The sequence below is a fragment of the Panulirus ornatus genome, chromosome 42 (genome assembly GCF_036320965.1).
Source record: "Panulirus ornatus isolate Po-2019 chromosome 42, ASM3632096v1, whole genome shotgun sequence".
In the NCBI taxonomy this organism is placed as follows: domain Eukaryota; kingdom Metazoa; phylum Arthropoda; class Malacostraca; order Decapoda; family Palinuridae; genus Panulirus; species Panulirus ornatus.
Window position 1 is genome coordinate 12259513 of NC_092265.1, and position 18869 is coordinate 12278381.

The window sequence follows — 18869 nt, forward strand, 5'->3', positions numbered from 1 at the left end:
TTCTGATGTGCCTTCGGCCTCCCTCCTGTGTGTCCTCTGCCTCCCTCCCTCCCTCTTGTGTGCCCTCTGCCTCCCCTCCTGTGTCCCCTCTGCCTCCCTCCCTTCCTCCTGTGCCCTCCCTCCTATGCGCCCTCGGCCTCTCTCCTGTGTGCCCTCTGCCTCCCTTCCTCCCTCCTATGTGCCCTCTGTCTCCCTCCCTTCCTCCTGTGCTCCCTTAGCCTCCCTCCTGTGCGCCCTCAGCCTCTCTCCTGTAAGCCATCTGCCTCCCTTCCTCCCTCCTGTGTACCTTCGGCCTCCCTCTATCCCTCCCTCCCTCCTGTGTGCCCTCTGCCTCCTTCCCTCCTCCCGTGCGCCCTCGGATACCCTTCCTCCCTCCTATGTGCCATCGGCCTCCCTCCTTCCCACTTGTGCGCCCTCTGCCTCCCTACCTCCTCCTGTGCGCCCTCGGCCTCTCTCCTGCGTGCCCTTGGCCTCTCTCTCTCTCTCTCTCTCTCTCTCTCTCTCTCTCTCTCTCTCTCTCTCTCTCTCTCTCTCTCTCTCTCCCCCCACCTCCTCCTGCGGTGACGGTGGTGAGCGAGGCAGCGCGTGGGTCGCATGCCGCCGGTGCTCGGCAGGTAAGGTGACACCGGCTGCGGGGACTGTAATGCTTGTCAGACTGAAGCAATCCTTCAGCCTCATCTCCTGTGCTTGCTTCCACCGAAGCTGCTTGCATGATTATATCTCAGTCAAGCTTTCCTTATTGCTGGACCAGTTCCACTTCCTATAAACCTTGCCTCTGTACTGCACCAGTGCCCCTCTCAATACATCACTCCCCTGTACTGCACCAGTGCCTCTCTCAATACATCTTTCCCCTGTACTGGACCAGTGCCCCTCTCAATACATCATTCCGCCTGGCCTCAAACCTGCTTTTTACACCATGTGCCCCTCTCAATACATCATTCCCCTGCACTGCACCAGTGCCCCTCTCAATACATCACTCCCCTGTACTGCACCAGTGCCTCTCTCAATACATCTTTCCCCTGTACTGGACCAGTGCCCCTCTCAATACATCATTCCCCTGTACTGCACCAGTGCCCCTCTCAATACATCATTCCCCTGCACTGGACCAGTGCCCCTCTCAATACATCTTTACCCTGTACTGCATCAGTGCCCCTCTCAATACATCTTTCCCCTGTACTGCACCAGTGCCCCTCTCAATACATCTTTCCCCTGTACTGCACCAGTGCCCCTCTCAATACATCTTTCCCCTGTACTGCACCAGTGCCCCTCTCAATACATCTTTCCCCTGTACTGCATCAGTGCCCCTCTCAATACATCTTTCCCCTGCACTGGACCAGTGCCCCTCTCAATACATCTTTACCCTGTACTGTATCAGTGCCCCTCTCAATACATCTTTCCCCTGTACTGCACCAGTGCCCCTCTCAATACATCTTTCCCCTGTACTGCACCAGTGCCCCTCTCAATACATCTTTCCCCTGTACTGGACCAGTGCCCCTCTCAATACATCTTTCCCCTGTACTGCATCAGTGCCCCTCTCGATACATCTTTCCCCTCTACTGGACCAGTGCCCCTCTCGATACATCTTTCTCCTATACTGCACCAGTGCCACTTTCGTTATATCTTCATTCGTATGACGTCACCTGCAGCCACTCTCTTTCTCTCTCTTCATACCATGTTTGCTTCAAAAGTCAAGTCTACAAACACCTTCCGAGTCCTGATTCATTTCTTTCTTCTACTTTCTTTTCTCATGATTCTACCATGTTTTATTTGTGCCATGTCGTCACTATATATATATATATATATATATATATATATATATATATATATATATATATATATATGACACCAGGATGTCAATACTGTCGTTTCTTCCTACGTTATACGAAGGAAAGAACTGCGTACTTTATAGAACCACTGGTGTGACACACACAGACGAACGTGGCGCTCCGAGAGAATATTCATCGCCAACACTGAACGGCTACGTTTGGACTGCATGTCACACATGAACCCCGGGATGCACTCCGAATCTCTAGCCGGGGGATCAAAAGAGACGTATGGACCGCAGAGCACACGTATATCGCGTCCCTCACTCTTAAGTTAAAGGAGCACCATGCTACTGAGGACTGGAGTCACGCCAACGCCAGCGAGAGATGTTTGGTCAGGAGAGCAGCATCTGTCCCTTCAAGCAGAGTGAGTTACTCCCGTTGGATGGAAATGGAGGAGCCACGAAGGGCAATGACCTAAGTACCTATACAAGGACTCGGCTAGGGACTGGAGAGAGGGGCGTGCCAGCGGATTTTGTGGGAATCCTTTTAACAATAAATGACCTTCGAATTTCTCCCCCCTTTCCGCAAATCCGGTGCAGCTGGGCTGACTTGCGTCCTAAGGCCGACGCTTCCATAACTAGTCAGTCGTCTTGTGGGAGACAGTGTGGCGTACGGAACAAGTAAAATGACCAGTTCTTTATGGCTGATCCTTCCATTGGAGAGCGACCACGGCTGATGGGCCGCTTCTGGCTAACGACCCGTATACATTAGCAGTGAAATCCCTCTTCAGAAGATGGAGGGCTTCTTGTCTTGAGGAGGTTGTTGAACTGCGTTGTAATGATCGTGGGAGCTGGTGAGACTTGTTGGTGATGCCAAGATTTTAAAGCTGTGTGTGCTCCTGAGGTATTATTACCCTCAAGTGTAAGAGGAGTTTGGTCGTTTTCATCTGCATTTCACGTCCAGGAAAACCACTGCTGCCGAATCAGCTTCAACCAAAAGCTGGCGGAGGTGTGTAATCTCATGGCGGCGTTTAACTCGGCCCTGAAGTTCCGCTGGATTCCAAGAAGATTAGCCGCGCGATCTTTTTATGTCTCGTATTCGGCGACCACGTAACCTGTGCGGACACATCTGAATCTTCACCAGGGCCAACTCTGGGATACTCCTACACTTTCCAGCAGTGACCCGGAGTGGCAAAGTGGATCGTCGTCACTAAGGCGTCCTCTGATGACTCCATGGTTAAGGACACTCGAGATCAATGATGTGTGTAGAGCTTGTGGTAGTCGCGTTCCCTGTTGGTTCCCTGGGTCACGAACGAGGTGGAGCCCTTTGAGCCACAGTTCCCTTAACGGATGTCCCAGACACCATCTGATGACCCACTGGACCAACGTCGCTGTCCAGTGGGGGTGTGCGGATGCCTGGCGGACCCGAGGGTGTTAGGTCAGCAGCGCTGGTTCCAGGCTGGCGCACCGTGCAGCCGACACAACCAACGCGAACACGTGCTGCTTCCGGTTATGTAAGAACGAAGCGTCTGTCTTCAAGACATTGCTTTTCTCCTCCTTCCTCTTCGTATATGAGAGTGACACGGAATATCACCGAGTGACTTTTTTTTTTTTAACTACCGAGTGTCTACGGTGCAAGAGAATATCACCGAGGTTACCTTTTCTTGAACCAAATACATCTGTGAGACTTGGGTCTTGTAACTTGCTTGATTAGGGAGTTCTACGTATACCGGTGTGGACCGGTAGCCTGATCTCCGGCGGCAGGTCATCCTGGGAGGGTCACCTAAGGATGAGTAAAGCCAGGATGAAGAGTGGGTCGCGGCAACACACAAACTCGATGCTCCTGGTCGATCAGGTCAGAGTCCAGATGCTGGTGAGGTGAGGGGGTAAGTGGATGAAGACGAGCGAGGAGTGATCACGTCCCTGGCCTGCTGCACACGGCTGGTGGTGACTGCTGCAATGCGGCGCCAGGCCGTATGGTACAAACTTGGCTTTGGTCTATCGCTACTACTGCCGTCACCTGGTTTTCATCTACTACGACCGTTTACCATCATCTGGCTTTAGTCTACCACCACAGTTCGTCTGGCTTTGATCTACCCCACCGGATAAAATCACCTGCCTATCGTTGCCATTACCTGGCTCCGATCTACACTGCCACCTGCCATTTATCCACCAACATCACTACTTGGGTTTAAGGTACCATCATCACTATTACCACCACCTGGTTTTGGTCGGTCACAGTCATTATCATTAACTGCCTTTTGTATACGACCGCAATCGGGACCAGACTTCGATGTCACCACCTTCACGGCCAGGTTTCGATCCACCAACGCCACAGTTACCTTACGTCTTTGATTTCACATTAATACGACCGCTTGGTCTTCTAGTGTCACCTCCTGGATTTGTTCCATCACCGTTAGATCCTGGTTTCCTATAACGCCACTGACTGGAGGCCACCTTTGCTGCGCCACCATCCAGGTGTCCTCGAACTTGGCTTTGCTCCATCGTTTCTTGAGCTACCAAGGATTGCGATCACTTATCATTGTCTGGCTTCCGCCTGGCTTTCATCCTGGCAACTGGCTTTGCTCAAGACATGAGTACGGTCACAACCTGTTACCACTTGGGTCACCATCTACGGTGGCTTATCTATCACCATGGCCAGGCACCACCTGCAGGGCTTTTTACCTTGCCACCTTCCTGGAGGTTGCAGGGTCACGCTTAATGATCACCTCGCCATAGTCAAGGGGTTAGAAGTTCTCATGTTGTAAGGGTTCTTGTATCACTAAGACAAAATGACTCCGGCTGGTGTATCGAACAGAAGCCTGGCGACTGGGCTTGGCCAGGAATAGGCCTTGAAATGTAGGCAACTCAACGCTGGTACTCGCAGGGCAACTGGCGCCCTTGTGTGTACCTCCTGCCCTGCTTCGTTTTCACTGCTTTTGTTGATCTCATGCCACACACATACAAGGCAGCAGAAGACAGTACGTGTAAAAGCAACTACAAGTCCAAAGGTTATCATTTTCCAACAAAGAAATTCAAGATATACAGTTTTTTATCAGTCACCAACAGTATGACAAAGTAATGACATTTATCAGTCTCCAACAGTATGACAAAGTTATGACATTTATCAGTCACCAACAGCATGACAAAAGTTGTGACAGACAAGCAAGTGTACAGACCTTATCAGTTTCGCATCCTCCAGCTCATACTAAGTCATGGTACGACTTACGTAAATCATATCTGACGTAAATGAGTCAAAGCTTTTATCATTTTAGCATCAGTTGAAGATAAAATGAATGTCAGAATAATAATTTCGTAATAACGCAGACTAGATCTTTCGAAATCATTTCAAGTCAAGCACTTTAATCAACTAGTTTGAACACACTACCCTAAAAAAAAATATAATGTAAAACCTATGATAATTTTCTAAAACAAAAGCGCAAGTAAATCACAGTTCACATTCATGTATCCGGGGGAACTTCAGGACATGCGTTTGGCTACTGCGCAGCATATCTGGCTTATCCTCCCTGACCTGTCAATTGCCGTCTGGCAGCCGAGAATATTAGTGTATCGCACACGCGGACCGTTTTCTGTACTCTTTCTTCCCTTGTCATACCACTTGATTGTGTCAATACACTTGGAGACACAAAATCAAACTACAAACTATTCTCTTTATTCGTCACAGGGCTCGTGTTGCTACCACAGTTCACCTACGCTGCACGTTCATATCTGAAAAGTTGGTCCCCACGCGTAGCCGAACTGCTGGCCGAAGGCGTGCAGGGCCGACTGCAGTGACGTCACGCCTAGCAACCCCACACATGTGAAATGTTCCTCTGTTGTGACCCCCCCCTGACGCAGGTGAAGCCCATAATAAAAATCACATCTACGAAGAACAATGGTAATGCAAATCAATGAAGGCTGTTTTCACAGCTTCCCAAAACAATGAGGAGAGTTGCAGGCCAACATTAAACGTATGGTAGATCATCCCTAACAATCCACTATTGTTTTATTTTCATGTAAACTTAGGGGCTTACGTCATTCACCACAACAAAAAGGTTATGCAATGTGTACTGTGTTCAGTGCTGTGGAGAAGGCGAGACAAGGAAATGCCCGCTTTGTACAGTTCGTCAGCGGCGGCTCCAACCTCCCCCCCCACCACCCCTGCCACACACACGACTACAGCGCCTCAGGAACAATGACTGATGTAACCTTGGTGTTATTTTTTGTTTTTTTTTTTGGTTCGATGCTCACAAAGTCATGGTCGGTGATTGTCCAGTGATTGTTCAACGCCACGGAAATTTATGTATGAATACATCATAATTCATAACTTGTATGGAAAAGGTAAAGCATCCTTTTTATTGCCTTGTAAGTCAACCAGGAGCCCGTTTTCCCCCCATGGAAGCGCTGCTGGCTTCCAGGCGGGTACGACAGTGTTCCCGCCGACCCCGGCAGCAATCAGGTTGCCGCGGGGTGGTCGGCAGATTACACGCCACTCGTGCCTGGAACGTTAGAGAAGGCTTGTACGTCTCTTGCCCTCTTGTCGTGTAACACGTGAGTATCGGTGCATACAATTCGTTCGTTACATTCTCTTGAGAGGAGATTATGACCTTTATCAGTGTGTGTGGTGACTTGTGTTACTGGTTGGTGCCGCTCAGACACGTTAGCCGAACCGCATACTAGGCAAAGGTGTGGCTTGTACAGCTGTCCTCCCAGGTGTTCAGGTAAGTTCAATCGATTCTTATTTGTACTGATGAACAGGCGAGCCCGTTAGTACTGGGACGCACTGGAGGCTGAAGTCTACGTACACACGCCAAGAACATGACCATCAGCCTTTTTCGTGCTCACTACAGTTGCACAGAGATGCCACAGCGCGTTCTACACGTAATTAGACGCGATCCAAAGTGATCGATACCGGAGTCTGGTAGACTATAAACTGGAGCCAGGAGTGTTTCAAACCGTTAGGTAACCCAGAGCTGGATGTTGAATAAACAATCGTGTTGCTGAGGTGCCGCAGTGTGTGGTCACATTGAAATTTCATTGTTTACATACCATATATAAATATAATGCAAACCAAACGACCGCGGGCACATGCATAGTGAGAGTGCATGTGTGTTCTTATCAACTCCGAAGATGCAAGTGATTTTCGACGTTACCTGGCCATATTGTCCCTGGCAGGTGGTAGGCCTACAGCGTAAAGAACTAAACTTGCGTACTGTAGACCACGTGACTCGAGTGTGTGTTGGCGCACCTGAACATTGGTGGGAGCATTACTTTCCCACTGACAACAGTTTTACGTCTGGGAAGATCTTGGCGGGTAGTGTGTTGTCCTTCTGTTCCTATTTCTCGTAAGTGGTTCAGGTTATGTAGTCAGGTTGCAGATAATCCTCAGTATCATGTACCAAACTGAAATCCACTAATTAGTTTTTGGATTCTTATTCTTTTTTTTTTCCATTAGTGTGAAATGTGGTTACACAAAACTCCTAGAACCCGGTGTTAGTTCAGTACTGCATCTGTGGCCAGTGACAGTCTCAAGTGTTTGCTTGTGTAAGATGATAATAAGTGGTTGCGGGAAAGTCTGACCTCAAGGCTGAGCTAGCAATATACTTGTATGGTCTCCATTAACCGTGACCTCAGTCATTCTTTTCCATTCATCCACCATTCTTAGTCTTAAAAAAATACTATACAATCTTTTTGATTAAGTCTCTTGTTCCATGTTAGGGCCTCTGGCTGCTCTTACTCTACGTCTCTCAAAGAACTGGTCACTGTCCATGTCATTAATATTTTAAAAACGTAAAGTTTGTGATCAGATAACCCTTCAGTTTTCTTTATTCTAAGATGGAACAAATTTATAGCCTCTGGCCTTTCCCTGTAACATCTTTATTGCCTTCCTCTGGACCTTCGCTATTAGCTCTTTGTGCTTCTTTAGGTATGTTAACCAGACTTGAGAAGCACAATCTAGTTTTCGCCTTATAAGTTATGAACAGCTTGCTAAATGTTTCTCTATCAATATACTTAAAATTTATTCGATCTGCCAGAGAACAGTATGTGTCTGTGTTTTGTGTTATTGAGTTAACTAGCTATCCTGAGAATGCACATTTACACTGCTAGAAAAAAAAATAAAGCAGAAAAATAAAGTTAGTAGACACATTACGAATCTGGTCGAGCACCGTTGGAAGAGTGAAGGTGATGAGAGGTCGATGGATTCCTTTAATCATGAATAAAACATACACCGTCAGCAGGTAGACCTAGATACCACGAGAGACCGGTGCGTAGAATACCATTTAGATAAACTCGGAAATCATCGTGTAAATGCCCGAGCAGATCAGCCATTATAATAGCATTTGTCTCGTGTTGTGGTATCCAGTCCCTCACTTTGAGTTCAGCTCGGTTCGAGAATTGAGCCCTACCTACCCCTGGGTTGCGGTTAGTTAAAGGTTGATATATCTATTTTTTAACTGCTGTCTATGTCTATCCTCGCATTTCCTGGCAGCGAATGGAAGTTGCCACGAAGATGTCCATTTTAGAGTAACTCTTCTTGGTTAACGATTTAAACCAAAAGTGATTAGACAATTTATGGTAAACGTCTGGTTTAATTCATCATCGCTATTAGCTTTGAATATTGTACCAGACATTCATGAACTCTGGAAAAGACATGTGGTGTCGAAGGAAGCGTTAACTTTACTTCATTCCAGCAGTTTCTATGTAGGTCCATTCCGCGTAAAAGGTAGCACAAGAGACGGGCTGTACGTACGCATTCGTTTTACCGAAGGGGAAAAAAAAAAATGCGGATCTAAACGCTCTTCCCCATCCTGTGGGCGGTGGCACACACACGATGCAAAAAACGGCTCAGGAACTAGGTAGGACACACTGGGCAACTTACACGCTACGAGAGTGAACCATTTGCAACAAACAATACTCATTCAATGTCTGGAGTAAACAATATCTTACAAGGTATGTTTGGAGTTCTTTCTGAATGTCCGTTTTTTTTAAGTCGTGCATCATGTTACAAGTTGCAGATCCTGACGGGCGAGGTTTACACGTACATAGTGTCCACTGATCTTGTTTGTGAAGCCGTATATATAAATAAATGTTCAAGGTTCAGTTTCTCATGGATCACCTGTTATGTTTGAAGTTTAATCTTTTTAAGTTTTCTTTTTTTTTTTTAACTATATACAGATAAACCATAGCGCGGGTAGCTTCATCTCCGAGGCATATTCATGCTAAATGGTCTGTCCAGTTATTCTCTCTTGAGCTGAGCATGGGCCGGGAACGTGCAGGGTTAGCTCCCTACATGGACTGAAGCCAGCTACCCACTCACTGGCGCTCGTAAACCTTCCTCAACACGGATGATATTGTCATTTCAACTGAGATATATATTTCTCAGAGAGAGATGATCCTAACTTCACGAAACGAGTATCATATGTAGGAATACGAGTCTTTTAATATTATTACGAGAGCTGTGTCTTACATTCCCAGAAACACAATCAAGGACTAGTATTCTTAGGTATGACTTCTATGAGGATAATGACAATAGATACAGTTGTACTCTTGGATCGAATGGGGGAAGATTATCCCTCTTGAGCCTTACTGTATGTTTATAAACTACGCGAGTCTTGTGCACAGTGAGTGTTATGAGGTCTTTGAATTATCCTGAGCACTTGAAAACAGCTTTTAAAAAGGACTTTGTTATTGTAGCTTTACGTTGACGGTCATATTAATTACCCTGGCCTTTTGGTAGTCATATAATCCAGACAATTAACCCATGAACTTTTAGTTATTATCTGTGTTTTGAAGATTAACCATTATAGTCTCCCAAAGGGAAAAATGATTCGTAAATGCGTGTATATCTGATGTTTACACAAGTAACATGAAACTACCATATCAGTTTTACGACCTTTTTTTATCATCTCCGGAAGCATGTTATTTTTGTGTAACAAAACTACTGATGAACTCTGTCAGCTGTCTTATGTTGTATAAACTTCTGTTTAGACTCAAACGATAGTAGTAATTTGATATCCAAATGAACTCAAAAACTGTAGTAATTTGATATCCGAATTAACTCAAAAACACTGCCAAAAGTTTTCTTAATGATACAGTGTGTTTCTACTTTGATATTTTGAGCTCTTCGCGATTGCGGGTGTGTGAACCTTCCACCACCACTACATCCTGAGAGCGGGCCTTGGTACATCGAGGGTCCGGTGGGGGCAGCATCCTGTTAAAAGGTCGAAATACAGAACGTGAGAAAGTCACGTCCTGATCACTGGTTACACCATCGTTAGTTTTACCAATAAAACGAAAGGCTGGCTCCCACTCCTATCTCACAAACATCCCAAAAAATGATCCAGTGGGCTGAACGGCTGGGGCGACCGTCCGCTCATGTTATCAGTAACCATTGGTACGCTATAGTTTTTTTTTTCTTATGAAGCTCTCCACAGCTGTTTTGATGGCCCATAAAGTGGCATCGGCAGTTTGGAATTTATTCCGTCTTTAGTCTTGGAGAAGAAACTCCGGGGTTGGGCGTAAATAAGGGCGTAATAGATCATGGAACACATGTAATAAAAGGAACGAGCGAGAGTCGTGTGCTGGGTTCCCATCTGTTCCTTTTCCGCAACAAACTTGGAAGACTGCAGAGCCATATTGGCTCAGCTCGATTGCTGGTGGTGAATACGAAGCTAGGACAGGACATGGGGAGGGCATGACGTGCGAAGCTAGGACAGGACAAGGGGGCGTGACGTGCGAAGCTAGGACAGGACAAGGGGACGTGATGTACAATGTTTATAATGCTGTTTGAAGGCAATTCATATTTTTCCAATTTGTTTCTTCCTCTGCTTCCCCCTTCCCTCTCCTTCGTCTGCATACTTCCCTACAACCTCTCGTCTCGTATCCTTTTTTCTTAGTATTATTACTCTTCTTTCGGCTTCGTCGTGTCTCGGCTTATCCCTTCCCTCCGTCTGTGTTTCCTGCCTTGACAGTTTCTCATGTGTAAAATTTATACCCCGTACCTCGGGTACACCGAGTCGATATCGTCTGGTTGGCCGGAGCTCATCCCTTACTGTCCTCGGTGTGGTGAGCTACCGTATGCTGGTTCTCAGTACACGGGCGGCAATATGTAAACATGTGCATACGAACTGGGTCACTTGACTTTGCACTAACTGTCCGTACTAGAAATGTTACAAATTCTGCCGAGTCTGTGAACCGCTTACAGTTGTATAATGATAGTCAAAACTACACAGACAGAGGGTTCTGTTTGAAGACTCAGAACCACGACTATTGCGTTCGCTACAAGTTTCTACACAAAGGGATGCGCCAGTTATCAGCAGTGATGACTTCCATAGTAGTGTTTGCCCAGTAAAACCAGTTATGTTCATAGGGAAAAACATTGATGGCTGCTGAACTACCGTCATTCCACTGCGGAAGTTTCTTACGAAACAAATGCTATAAAGATTATATAAAACAAATATGAAATTTATGATATTTATGCAGTCGGAAAATGAACGAACAACAGTTTAGCTCGAGTACCATAAATACGAAGGTAGGATATATAAACATTTCTGAATATTGTAAAACACTACTTCGTCCTATTTTGCTAGTGTTCTCGGTAAAGTCAGTCGATGTGCGTCAGGCTGGAGCGTTTACAGCACAGTGTAAGGGCGAGCTAGGCTGTCGCCAGCGTGGCTCAAGGTTCCTAAATATTAGCACAACCGTGCATGCTAGCCCGCCCCGCCTGTTACTGCTTCACACTGTATTTCTCCCTCATCCACGTTTCTTCTTGCCTCCTTTGTTTACTTCCATCCATTACCCCTTCTTGCCTCACAATACGTCACTCCTTTCTGTTTATAACTACGCTGTGTACCACACAATAGATTTGTCCTCGCCTCAAACTGTATCCCTCCCTCGTCCACCCGGTAGTCTCCTTGCCTCACACTGTACCCTTTCCTACAAACGTCCTTGCCTCATAGTGTACCCTCCCTCCCTCCTTTAACTTCTTCCTCACGCTTTGCCCTTCCCTGTTTTCTGGCCTTGCCTGGTTATCCCCCTTTCCTTCCCTCCCTCCCTCCCTCCCTCCCGCATTTTATTCATAGTGTCCCTGCCTCCCTCCCAGGTAAACATCCCTCGCCTTTGGCTTCCCAGCCACCCATCCCCCAAATGAATAGAACCCGAAGCCAGCGGCTGGTACTGGTCCTCTCCCTTTGGCCCACCTCCTCTGTCAGCCGCATTAAAATGCTAACTGCAGTCCCTACTCTTTTCCAGTGTTCTGTTTTTTTCTTCTCATCTATCACCTGAATGTGACCACAGTGCAAAGCATCTGTATCCTTAATATCCTTGTGCACGACAGAGGGCAACACTGGAGTTCAACAACCACCATTACTGGGACAGCTCGTCCGTTCCCATATATCATACGCGTTCTTCGGCTGATGATATCTTTTACTTCTTCCAACTCGTTTGAACAGTAGTTAAACCCCCAGTTCATTAGCCAGTGGAGTCACTCGTGCGGCGGACACTGTGATAATGAGAAACGCTTATTGTCATAACTTACCCTAAGTCTCGCGGGCGTGAGGAGACTGCGAGAGGCAGAAGCCTAGTCGGTCCCCATCCCCACTCGGCTTCCCTCTCTCGCTTCCCGCGCGCCCACTGGTCATTCCCCCCAACGTCTCTGAGGTTTCAATCTAAGATCGGGAAAATGACTGCAGTTGTATGCCAACAGTATGAAACCTGAGTCTGGAAGTTGGACATAACACAAGAGGGTTGTAACCAGGTGAAGCCACTGTAGACAATGGTAGTAACATTCGCTAGCATCTCCCCGTCATGTGAACCATATCTGTTAAAGCTCTTTCTATCGACGACTCTTTGAGATAATTTACTGACAAAGGTATTAACTAAGTAGGATGGCTCAGATCCTATTATTATATTCAATACTGAACGGAACCTTTATAACAACTATAAGCTCAAGTATCGGACTCAAGAATAAACTTTACAAGAAGGACAGCCAGGACCGTAACAGGACAGACGTCTTGATTGTATCGGTCATCGCGTACCCTTTACACAACGTCGTGGATCCATTTAAACACAAAATGAACGGTGGGTTAATTTGTACGAGTAAATGCTCCCATGCATCAGCACTCAAAGTGACCGGCGTTTCTTGAATCTGAAAAAAAAAGCTTAGCCTATTGGGATGGTTGTAAGGTGTACATTCGTTTTACCTTTCAATGCATATTTTTCTTTTTTTCAGTTATAGCTGCTGAGAGAGAGAGAGAGAGAGAGAGAGAGAGAGAGAGAGAGAGAGAGAGAGAGAGAGACAGACAGACAGACAGACAGACAGACAGACAGACAGAGAGAGAGAGAGAGAGAGAGACAGACAGACAGACACAGACAGACAGACAGACAGACAGACAGACAGACAGACACAGACAGAGAGAGAGAGAGAGAGAGAGAGACAGACAGACAGACAGACAGACAGAGACACAGACAGACAGAGACACAGACAGACAGAGAGAGAGAGAGAGAGAGAGAGAGAGAGAGAGAGAGAGACAGACAGACAGACAGACAGACAGAGAGAGAGAGAGAGAGAGAGAGAGAGAGAGAGAGAGAGAGAGAGAGAGAGAGAGAGAGAGAGAGCAGTGCTAGTCTAGGGAGAGTTTTTAAGATTCCCAGTTGGTCGGGGGCAGTTGGCATATGACGAGGAGCGGTGCCGCACAGCTTGTTGATTACTATCGCCGAGCATCTGCTCCCGCGCTGAGGTCTTTGTTAATGGCTCGGGACCGGAGTCGGCAGGAGCGCAGTGACGTCAGGGTTGGCAAAGCAGTAACGTCATGGTTGCTGGCAGGTCTGATGGTGGGCTGTGATGTAGCCTCTCAGTGCTGGTTTTGTGGCAGTGTAGCGAGTGCAAGTCGCCTGGGCAGTGATGTTAATAGCGGTGCACTTGGATTATCGTAGTAGTGTTGACATGCAGTGACGTCTTGGTGTTAGAATACAGTGCCACTGTGCTAGTGTAAGTGACGCTGTCACGGCGTTAGCAGTGCAATGACGTTATGACTTCGATGTTGGCAAAGCAGTGACGTCCTCCAGTTGGTGGCAGTGGTGTCTGGCACACACTCCCTGGTTGGCAGGTGTTTACGCATGATGTTGCCAAGTGATGTCATTGTGTTGGCAGGGTTCTGACGACACTGACTATATAATAACATCACGATAACTGATGATACATACATATATTACTAACAGTATTATTAGGTTTGAACCAAAAAAATAATGTTACCAAAGAAGGACAAGTTCGTATAAAAGTCTTTAAATGTTTCGTTACGTCTCCTGGGTTGGCCTGATGCTAATAGAGATACGACGTTTAATTAGCGTGCGGTCGAGAGGCGATGTTCCTTCCCTGCTGTACAGGTGATGGGGGAGGAGGTAAAGGCAATACATCCCACGAGGAGGGGGGAAAAAAAAATATTGTTAAAGTTCAAATTATGAGACTGTATGACAGTGGGGGGAGAAAAAAGGTATATTTCAATTTCCGTATGGAAAATTTGCGTTCGGAGGCAATGGGAAAAATGATAAAATCTGGGAATGAAATTGTCAGAAAATTAGGTTTTAACCTTTTTGGTCCATGTAAAACTCTTAAATGTTCGTCCGTTCAGATCGTAAATTTTACAAAGGATATTATAATTTGTTTATACGACGAGTGTGAGGAGCTGGCTGGAGGCAGGTGTTGAGCAAAGGAACTCGACCACACAATCGGACCTGCTTCGGGTGTCTCGTCCCAGCAAGTGTAACATCCTGTTTCCCCCGCTGCGTACTGGGGAAGATTCATCAGTTTACCCTCAGTGGACTACACTGATCACGTGTCGGCAAGGTGGACGTTCTTCGTCTCGCACATTATCAGTATTTTAACAGATGGCGTCTTGGCGCCATCTCGCAGGTAGCGGCAACCTATCCTTCATGTCCTTGGTCGTCTGATGTGTGTTTACGAGCGTCATGGATGGACGCTGATTCCGCAGCGGCTCTCGAGAAGCGGCACATTATGTACGGTGCTATAGTGAGGCGTTTCCCCGTGAAGTGGTGAGAGACAGCACATGCACAGGGTTAGGAGGGTGAAGCAAGCAACGTTGTACAGTGTTTAGGCGAGAGGGAGCACCGCTGTGCAATGCGCTAATGAGATGCGGCGGGTTGTATAGTGGTGGCGAGGTAGCGAGGATGTCTAGCGTGAGTCTGAGGGCGCCATGTTTCCAGCGTAATGGTGAAGAGGCGGCAGACAACGCTGCATTGTTTTAATGTCGAGAGGCGGCAGCGTTTTATAGTGTGCTGATGGAGCAGCAGTACGAGTGAGGCGGACGTCACCCTACATAAGTTTGTTACCGAGGCCACATTGTGCCATAAGACAAACAGCAGAGTACGACTTCTGTGATGAGTCAGGATATACACTGTGGCCTGTTGACAAACGACCGGCATAGCTGTATAGTCTGCTGATCCACCAATGTTTTGTATTAGGGGCAGCTACACGTCGTATGGCGGTGGTGATAACGCAGCGGTATACTGTATGGTGCGCAAATGACACAGCCACACTGAATAATTAAATAATAAGACACCTGCCGTGCTTATGGTGAACCGGTGGGAGGCAGCAACACTATGGTGAACCAGCGAGAAGAGGCTCCGCTGTATGGTGAACCAGTGAGAAGCGGCACCACTGTATGGTGAACTACAGAAGCGGAAGCGGCACCACTTTATGGTAAACAGCGAGAAGCGGCACAGCTGTCTGGTGAACCAGTGAAAACCGGCATCGCTGTATGGTCAACCAGTGAGAAGCGGCACCGCTGTCTGGAGAACCAATGAGAAGGTACAACGCTGCATGGTGAACCAGCGAGACAGCGGCACCATATGCGGTGAAGCAGAGACGCAACGCGTTGTATGGCGATCATACAGCGGCAACTTGTATGGTGAAACAGGGAAGTGGTAACGTTGAATAGTGAAACGGCGAGACACCGGCATCCTGTTATGACGAGTCGGGAATTTTGTATGGTGAGCCAGTGTAAAATGGCACGTTTGATGGTGAACCAGGGGTAACGGCAACGCTGTATGATGAACCATGGGTAACGGCAACGCTGTATGATGAACCAGGGGTAACGGCAACGCTGTATGATGAACCATGGGTAACGGCACCGCTGTATGATGAACCAGGGGTAACGGCAACGCTGTATGATGAACCAGAGATAACGGCACGCTGTATGATGAACCAGAGATAACGGGCACCGCTGCATGATGAACTAGCGAGACAGAGGCCTTTAGGTATTAATGTATACACGTATATTGGAGGATTAAGGAAACTAAAGCCACTAAAACAGCCAATCATTCTCCCCTCTCGTTTTTTTTTTTTTTTTTTTTCCAAAAGAAGGAACAGAGAAGAGGTCCAGGTGAGGATATTCCCTCAAAGGCCCAGTCCTCTGTTCTTAACGCTACCTCGCTATCGCGGGAAATAGCGAATAGTATGGAATATATATATATATAGAAAACGTTGCGAGAAATTTTCAATACGCGACTCTGAACGAAAAATGTAGGAAGCTAACTGCTGATAACGCTTTGTTAGGAGAGGAAATAACGACAGTTGTCCATCAGCTGAGCAGAGATACGAGTTTTTATTATAAGTCGTCCGTCGTACGCTATCTGATCAAAGGGTTGTTATTGTTGATGGGAATCGATGAAGAGTGTGGTAACGGCCGCTCCTCTGCCAGCCAGCCTCGTCTCCACACACACAAGCTGATAGCCCCAAGTTTAAAGCTTCGTAATATTGTGGCTTTCTTTCATTATATTCTATAGAGCTTGAACGTAATGTAGATGTACAAGTACATAGTCCTAGCTGTGTTATATTGAAGAATTCTGGCATTAGTGGTGATGTAGCGTTTCTGCAAGTACATCGTATTCGCTTATGTATTTCTGGCCTAGGAATATAATGTAGAGTTCTTGTCTAGTCTGTGTAGTGTTCTACAGCCCCGTTATAATATCAAGTTTGAACACTCCATGTATATACTACAGTATTACTTTTAACAGATCTAGCTTGGTGATAGGCGAGAGTTTCAGCAGAGTATGAGCTAACTTCTAGCATAGATGGCCTAGTCTATAGCTGAGTTGTCCTAGTGTACGTAACAGTCCTAGTCTAAGAACAAGTGTTGAGTTCTAGTCCATTCAATGAGAACGAGCATTACCAGGGACGACTTTTAAGTTCAGCCGAAAAGGGCAGTTCGTGTAATGCCCTCACACACACACACACACTCTTACAAATTAGACTACGCTGGCAACGTCCCCTACGCTTTTCATCCTCCAGAGCGCCTGGGAACATAAACACACACACACCCGAGCCTCGAGATTCCAGGCATCAGTAAGTTAATTACCACATTATCCAGGATATCAGTGCGATGGTCGAGCTTCAATTAGGCTTCCATCTGGTTATTGTGGGAAGACTTAACTCATGCTCGACACACACTTAATACTTGCGCATGCAAACACATACACAAGTCAACACGCGCAAGCCTCGATTTTAGCCTCATTATTAGCTTCTAAAATTTGTTGGAGGAGCAGAGAGCTGGAGGAGTGGCGGCCCCCGGAAGGCAGGAGGCCGGTGTAACCTGCGGGTGGTTAGGTGAAAAGCGTGGAGGAAGGAGGAGGGAGGGAGGGAGGGTATGGCGTGCATACGTGATCGACCGATGGCGGTTTGGTGATACGCCTGGCGGGTGATTCCTGAACAACATGACTGTTTACCCGTGCTGGTTTCTGGGTCACTCGAGGTCGTTCTTGGTCGCTGTTTGTGCCATGGGGTTTTGCAGGTCACTGCTGTTCACCCTGGTCTCATTGGTCATTCGAGGTCAAATGTCAGTGCAGTATCACTTGTCTGCATATTTCATTTATCTTAATATAACTTTTTGATGGGTAACTACTGTCCATTTGTCCGTCCGGTGGTTTGAAGAAATCTTATTCACTGCTGGTCGTTAAAAATCGACCATCACTTAATTAGGTTGTCGATCACTTAAGTCTCTAGTGGGCCTCATCCCCTCAAGTTCTACCTCCACGCGTAGTTGCTTTACATTACTTCAACCTGTACAGTGAGGATCACTCCTTCCTTGAAAACACGGCGGGCTAAGCCGCTACCACCCAGCCCCCAACACAACAGAGGAGTGAGGCGAGCAACATTCAGTTGCTGAGCGGTTCTCTTGCTAAAGGAGGTTTGAGCGGTGCGGTTTCCTATGTATTCAGCTAGGCATACTGTGGTCTATTTGTCTGTCCAGTGACTTGAGAGGATTACGGAAGGAGTAGGGTTGATCAGTTCAGAGGTGTGTAGCGGGGGCTGCTAGGGTTAGAGGAAGAGTAGGGGTCGAATTCTTGGGTCTGGAAGAAATCTGTGGTGGGGTTGCTGCGAGGGGCAGAGAATTGGGTTGAGGTTGCTGATGTGGAAGAGTTAGGGTGGAGTCGGTGGTGTAGAGCGAGTTAGGTCGGGGAAGTACATGGGAAGGGCACCCATCTCCCTCTAGCTCAACCGGCATATTATATATAACAAAAGCATACTTCCACGGAAATTTTGTAAAGTCCTCAACCAATTTTACAAATGGCTGCGCTGGGGTTGGACCGTGAAAGAGATAAAGCATCTCTCCTTGTAGCAGTTTTATCTACTGTTAACACATTACCGAAGCATTTGTCTAGCTATGATTCCAAGGTAATGATAGTCTTTGCACTTGCTGCATGTGAAGTTCAAGTTTCCTTCAACGTTCGACCACTCGACAGCTGGGAAAACGTTTTTTTTTGATCGCGTTGCTGGTGAAGTTTTCTTTGGTCTAATCTTCACGTTATGTCTGGTTGGATCTCTTGAAGTCTGCACTTTGGGTAATTCTGGTTTTGACTTTTCTTCGTAACTTATTTCTGAGTGACGGGACAAATTTTGATGTTCTTTAAAATTCTTTCTAGTTTTTTCTGTGTCTTTTTAGGTTTAGTGAACATAATTTGAACACTGTATTCCAAGCTTAGTCTGACCAGAGCGTAAGAGTGATATCAAATCCTTTATTTTATACATTTCGTGCTGTGAATCTCAGGATCCTGTTGACTTTATTGTATGAAGCTTGGTATTGTTGAC

At 46.7% G+C, this 18869-nt stretch overlaps 1 protein-coding gene across 2 annotated transcripts in view; it reads left to right on the forward strand.

The window, feature by feature from the left end:
* Window positions 1–6203: 6203 nt before the first annotated feature.
* LOC139761905 (clavesin-2-like) overlaps window positions 6204–18869 on the forward strand; it is a 69134-nt gene continuing 56468 nt past the window's right edge. Inside the window, exon 1 of one of the 2 annotated variants that reach the window (XM_071686522.1) lies at window positions 6204–6316. The gene's annotated coding sequence lies outside the window, so the exon portion shown is untranslated. Of the gene's footprint in view, window positions 6317–6467; window positions 6487–18869 lie in introns of those variants that run through there. The other variant, XM_071686523.1, reaches the window with a different exon arrangement.